The sequence below is a fragment of the Pinus tabuliformis genome, chromosome X, assembly GCF_031772625.1.
Source record: "Pinus tabuliformis cultivar Carrire ecotype Pingquan chromosome X, CPIR1, whole genome shotgun sequence".
Taxonomy (NCBI): Eukaryota; Viridiplantae; Streptophyta; class Pinopsida; order Pinales; family Pinaceae; genus Pinus; species Pinus tabuliformis.
The window spans coordinates 216,823,719-216,830,779 of NC_142308.1; positions in this window are offsets into that span (position 1 = coordinate 216,823,719).

A 7,061-nucleotide genomic window follows, 5' to 3' on the forward strand; every position below is an offset into this window, starting at 1 on the left:
TTGTCAAAGTCTAGAAAGTAAGCAATCATGAAATCAAATAAATACCATCGTCAAAATGTATTTGGATGCATATCAAAACTAGTGACCTTCCTTTTCTCACCACTCATTTTCTTCATTTAGCTCAAGAAGCATGTCCAAGAAGGAGATTTATCTTCTTCAATTTTCAGTTCTAGGTGTGCTGGTATGTGAGTGGGTTGAAGTGCCCTCTGTAGATGAGAAGACATGAGAGGCAACTAAGGGTTGTTTTCCTTTTTCAGCATGGGTAGCAGCAATCAGAGGCGCTTGACTAGAATGATGCTCAACGTGAGATATAGCAGATGGGAACTAAGGGCCAATAACAAGTGGTGGAATATCATGCCAAGAACTGGAGGGTCAATAAGCAATGTCGGATGGTGGTCTGATGGGATTCGGTTCCCATCCATCATGCCTCTAAGGCTGCTAATATGGTGGTGGATGGGGCTCAAGAATCTCCATAATGTTAGCATGTGGCTAAGAAGGAGAGTTATGTGATGCATTAGGCTTAAGGAGATGACCACCAAGATACAAATGCTCAATTTGAGTTAACTGGTTGAATTCATCGGAGTCTCCATCAAAGTGAATGGAACATATTATCCTCTTATTCTTGTTTTCATGCCACAACACATTTGTCCTCCTAACTTGGCCTCTCCTATTCTCCCTGGAACCCCCGCTGAAGAAACTTATATATAGCAGAGACAAAAAATTATCAAGACATTATATATTTCAATCACATGATAACTAAGACAAATTAAATAGCAACTTGTATAGCTCTTATCCAATATAACAAGTCAAGTGCTTGAAACACACATATGACAAATGGAGTCATTAAAACTTATGACAGAAAATGACTTCATCATGCATGTATATTGAAACAAGTTGGCTCATTTGCTACACTGATCATGTGGCTTGGTAATTTATACATCATTTATCACAACCACAGGAGTATGGAAATTTACAAAAGGAAATGAAATGGATGTTAGATAGCAATGTATGGACATCTAGGCAAAGATGCTTCATATTCAAGCCATTGTATTATTTTGCCTGTGAAAAATGAACAAAAACTAAGTTCTACAATGAGATTGCATGAGTAAGAGGATTGTTGTAAGTTCTCTAAAATGAGTGAAACATGGTTGTGAATAGAACAAACCCCTTGTTTGTTCTACTCATGTTCAGATAATGGGTCATATGAAAGCAATGAGGAAAAATGGTATGAAATGGACATAATAAAGGGTGATCTTCTGAGCAAACAAAATGTGGTTGAGTAGCACAAGTTTGAAGGCCGTGAACATCATTTTTTAACATTTTCCAAACTATGAGAATAAGTAGATGACTCAGGAGTGTTATATTGTTAAAAATTAGTGAGGTGCATGAATCATATATAGCAATCACACATGCCATAAAAATAAATGATTGAAAGTACACGAGTTTCTTCAAATATATGTTTTGAACATAAGCTAATGTACTTGTGATTTTTCACGCATTTGAGTTAGAATTCACAAGTCCTGGGTAAGGTGGGGTTGATATGAGACCTACATTTAAGTTATTTTTTATATATCTCATAAAACAACTGATATATTTATACAAGGGTTGCATAGAAAATGGGCACAACATAGTCCACAAGCTTAGCCTTTTGCCCAAACAACCTCATCAACCCAACCTCAATGTTGAAAATCCACATTGTGAAAATATGAATGGCAATAACAACAAAACTCAACAATTACAACAATGCATGGTAATGGGGAGCCAAGGGATGACTGAAACAACCCATCAAAATTGCCAAAAAAATGAGAAAGCCCCTTAATTTACCAGCATGGAACCTTAATCCTAGACAAACACATCATCAACTCATAGAACCATGGCATTTAACTCATGAAATAACTCAATCACGATACATTTGAGGACATCAAATGGGACCTATGAGAATAGCATTACAATTTTTTCAGTAATGAAACGGTTGTAATGGCACCATGGGGTCAAATGTATGGGATTTATCCACTTGAAACTTGCATGACAAAATCTTGTAGCTTGTGACTGAGACAAGAAATTTGGCCCAAGCCAACAAGAGAAATATCTATTGTCATTATCCATATTAATACATTGATGTGTTTGTTCTTTTAATGAAACATGGGTAGAGGTATTAACATTGTTATTGGGGTTTCATGCAGTGGGAAAACAACCAATATTAAAGTCAATGCATAGTTTAGGTTCGAGAGCTAGGGGTTCGACAAGACATAGTAACGACACATAAAAACCACTAGTAAGTGTGTTATGCTCTTACATGGAGCTATCCCATATCTATTTCAATAGAGAGAACCCATGAAACATTACAAGCTTGCCATCTTGGGGGATGTGCTTAAATTTATTTTTGCATGGATGTCAATTACAAAACGATGTCAAACTAAACACAAGGAAGCAAAATGGAGAAGGAACAAACATCGAATGAGGGGATTATCCCAAACATATCACATAGAAAAAGCCATAACAAGTAAATTATTCAATCAACGAGTCATTCAAGTGAATTTTTCTTCCAGTGGGCTTAAATTGTGCATACCTGAGCTACTAAGCTCTTATATTGTTGCCAATGACCCCAAAAACTATTACCTCGCAACAGCCAACCACAAACTTGCATAGTTTTTCCTTGAATTGCTAGGGTATGAGCAAAGAGAAGGGTCAATAGGTGAGCTCGAACAACAATACCAAATGAATGTAGGAGTGAGTTGGCGGCCTACCTTCAAGGCTTGCCACCCTATATACACGAGGCATGCATCTTGAGGCCTTGGGATGTGCCTCATTGACCATAACAAATATCCACAATATCACATTAGTTTCCCATTAATTCATGAACCCAAACCATAACTATTTTCTTATGCGCCATGAGTATTATATGACAAGACAATGTTGATCACATGCCACCCAAACACTTAAAATAATGCCAAACTCTATTTGCATCATAAAGCCCAAAACATATTGTTGTGTCTCATCAATGGAGTGTGCTATGATAACGCAAGGCCAACAACATTAATATGTACCCTGAACATCTAACCAAATGAAAAGTATTTCACCCATGTTCAACAAACCTTTTCAAATGTCATGCTTCATAACATATGCCATCAAAAGAAATATCATGTCAAACCAAGATTTACTATGTGTTGGTGATATGGAAATAAATTACTTGTGTGAATTTGAGCCTTGATGAAAATTCCCAAGACAATTGTTTCCACATATTTACAACAATATTCTTTCAGAGGAGACCAACAAAGAGATTAATATATCAAATCTGATTTCTTGTCAATTCTTTGTCATGGATGTCATAAGTCATAGCACGTCATAATAACCACAACGATTATGCAGTTATGAAATTTAAACAAATCTTAGCGTTGACACCTCCTTATTTCCTACAGGAACCCCACCTACTTGAAAGTTTTTTATTATATCAAATTTTTAAAAGTGTAAGATTGCAATGGCTTGCACATTTTTTTTAGGGGTGAGTCATTCATGAGTCAACATCTAGCTTATAAAGACATTTGTCTTATCTAGGTGTATGATACATTACTCCCTTAACAAGAAAAATTGAGCCTTGTCCATAACAGAGTGTCTTCGCCTAGTCTACAATTTCATTATTTTGAGCTCTAAACTTAGAATAACCTTATAGGTGAATATTGGGAAGCCTCCCTTTTGAAATTCCACTAAAAAGCAGGAGGAATGTTTTTGGGGTGATAGTGGCAATCTCCCTTGTTGTTATTGCAGGGTCTAGCCCTTGCCTTATAAATCCCCTCACAAGGCCTACTAGATTTTGCAGCGACAATACTCAATCAAGAATCCCTTTCAATATGTGATCAATGCTTGGGAAAGTTGTCTGGAATGCTTGTCATGGACACATCCCTTGCACAATCATGTCCTCTCTACCTTCAAATGTAGTAGTGCCAACACCATGTTCTACAAAAGGAGGCAAAGCTTCATGGTGCAAGTGACCTAATCCTCTATGTCAAAGCTCACACAAATCACCACTATTATGCAACAAAACTCCATTCTTCATTGGATCTAGTAGCAACTTGTAAAGGTTTCCTTCACACACTCCTCTAGCCAAAACTTAACTAGGATCAGGGGAACATTTTTTGATGATTACTTGTTGATTATCAAACTCATCTATACACTTAAGAAATGTTAGAAAAGAAACTGAAATAAGATTCCTGGTGAAACTTATAACATGCAATCCCTCATGTAACTCAAGAACCTTCCCTACTAGCATGCAAAATGAGATAGAACCCATCCTAATCATTGAGCTAATGGTTGTAACAACCCCAATCTTTAATCCCCCATAGATATTGTAATTGCCATTAATTATGCTAATAATAGCCATAGGAGCAAGTAAATGTAAATGGGTCAAAAAGGACCTGGAACAAACGTAATATGCATTTTTATTAAATTTATTGGCAAGTATTGAAGAAGAGTGAAGCCAATACAAATCCCAATGTCTAAAAATATAGCTTACTTGAGGAAGCTTGTAAGGGGCATTCGAAAGTTTCCTATCCTTACTAAAATTAATGTTCTGACCCTTGATGTTCTAGTAGAACTACTTAATTGCCAAGCCATTGTGAGAGAGATGGGGTGAGGAGGTACCGACCTACCCCAAGCATGGGCTACATACCATATGGCAAGTCATAGTTGATTCTATGTCCCTAGGAGAGACCCTAGAACTCTCATACGAGAGGCAACGCTCATGAGAAGAAGAGAGGAGGTTAGCCATGGGAGACATGGAGACAAAAAAAAAGTGTCACAAATTGCCATCTGAGGGAGCACCGCTTGAAAGTGAACTACAACCTATTGCGTGGGAGGCAACTTGTGAAGTCGTGTTTGGAAATTTGACAACAGGGACTATGAGAGAGTGACTTGGACGAAGGGAGACAAAACAATCCCCTGAATCAGGACAGCCCTATGAGAGGATCCATGCTTGAATTATGTTAGTTGAGGAAACCAGTGAGGAAGCACTCAAATCGAGTTGGGTAGACCAAGAGGAACTTGCCTGCACGATTATATTATGCACGTGAAGCACTGAAGAGAAGGAGAATCATTAAAGGATTATAGGAAGTGGTGAAAGGATTTCCTTATGTTGTGAAAGCCTTCAATAGCCATATTTTGTTGTGTGATTAGCCCAGACTCAGTGATTGAGAGGTAGCATTCATGTTTCCTACAAGTGAAAGAGAATGATCTTCATACTCTATACCCTAAGTTGAACCCTTGTCGAAATTCCCTGAATGAAGCAACCTTTAGACATCCAATCTAGTGACTAGTTGCAAGAAATATGCAGTTGTAGTTGTGCCTACGGTCGGGTGGAGAGTGGATGTCCCTTCTTCAACTTCCAACAAGTTTAATTGAACCAGATAAGTTTAATTTACCTTTACGTCAATGAAATGCAACTACTTCTTAAAATACCATGCTTATTGATGTGCTAGATTACTATGTGCAAATGTAATGATAAGGTTAAAGCTATGGTATCACTTTGTTAAATATGTATGAGCAATGAGCTAAGTGCCTTGCATAGCTTTCTTAAATGTTGATTAGTTTCACATTTTATGAATGATTTGTTGTATGCAAAGGTAGCCTTCCCAAAGGTTATGTGTGGTCTGGATGTGTTATGAATGTGTGAACTAAGATGTTGGTCATGGTTGTAGAGACTGAATGTCATAGTAGTAGTTCAAGAACTGAAACAGTGAAGGGAGACTTGTATGTTGGTATGAGCTTAAGGCTCCTTATGTCTCCAAAGATAAGCCAACATGTGGGTATATCCCTCTCATGTAGGTGAGAAGGTGAGAAGGCTTCAAAAGTGCTTGGGTAGGATTGTTGACTTGAAGAGCTAGTTTCGGTCCTCTAGAGGCGGTTTAGAACTCTGAGGATTTGGTAAAAAATCAAGGATTTACTCCTTCAAAATTGGAGTTTGGAAATCTTAGACTCAACCCCTGGTCACATGGCTCGACAAGAGCCATGACCAAGAGCCAATCAGAAGGGGGCTTACCAAAATATCGAAACACCTAAGTTTCAATAAAACACACTTTATTTTCCATCCCATTGTGACGGACTTCACTTGATGGATAAATCTTTGTTACTTGACACCACAAGGGAGCCGTTACTTGACACCACAAGAGAGTCAACACACTGGAATACCGAGTAGTCAACATATCGAAAGATTGTTACAACAAAACTCTGGTATGGTTATGTTCAGGTTGACGAACTTTACTTGATGGTAATGTCTCTGTTTATCGAGCATGTTAATGGTACTAGACACTGGAGCACTGAAAATTTTGAAGAATGATGTCACAAAGGATGGCATGGTGTTCAACATTTTTGGCATGCCAGGTATCTAAATATGAGTGACACGTAGCAGAAAACACATCAACCACTTGTCATAAGACATGTCAGCGTCTGCCACATGTTAGATAATGATTAGGCATCAAAGAATGAGGTAGCATGTTGAGCTTGTTGAAGAATCTTAGGGCATGCATATCAATGTGATTCTTCGTTACATGATAACAATTTGTGAAGTATTTAAACAATTTATCTTTACTTCATTATTAGCATGTGTTTGTTAACTTCATCAAAACTGCTATAAAAAAAACAAGAGACAAGAACACAAGTGATTGGCTTTCTGCCAGGGCCAAAACCTCTCCCTCTTGGAGAGGAAAACCCATGCGTAAATTCTTCTTATAGAGATTCCATTGACGAATACCAAGACCATGACCCTTGACACAATCTGCATCTCCAAGACCAAGCCATCAATCCTCTTCATGTCAATGTTGAGATCATTATCTTCACTGCACCACAAAGATCATCACTGAAAATACTGGAGCCCTTGAAGATATAGGCAACAGCCAGGGCAAAACCTCTCCAAACCTGAGAGGAAAACCCACGGTAATTCTTCTTATAGTTTCTTCTCTTGATAAAAATTTCCAGGACCAATACAAAGACCCTTGAGACCAAGTGACTCCAAGATCAAGGCTAGAATCTTATGTTGTTGTTGCCTCTGACTTGCTGCACCATAGATCAAA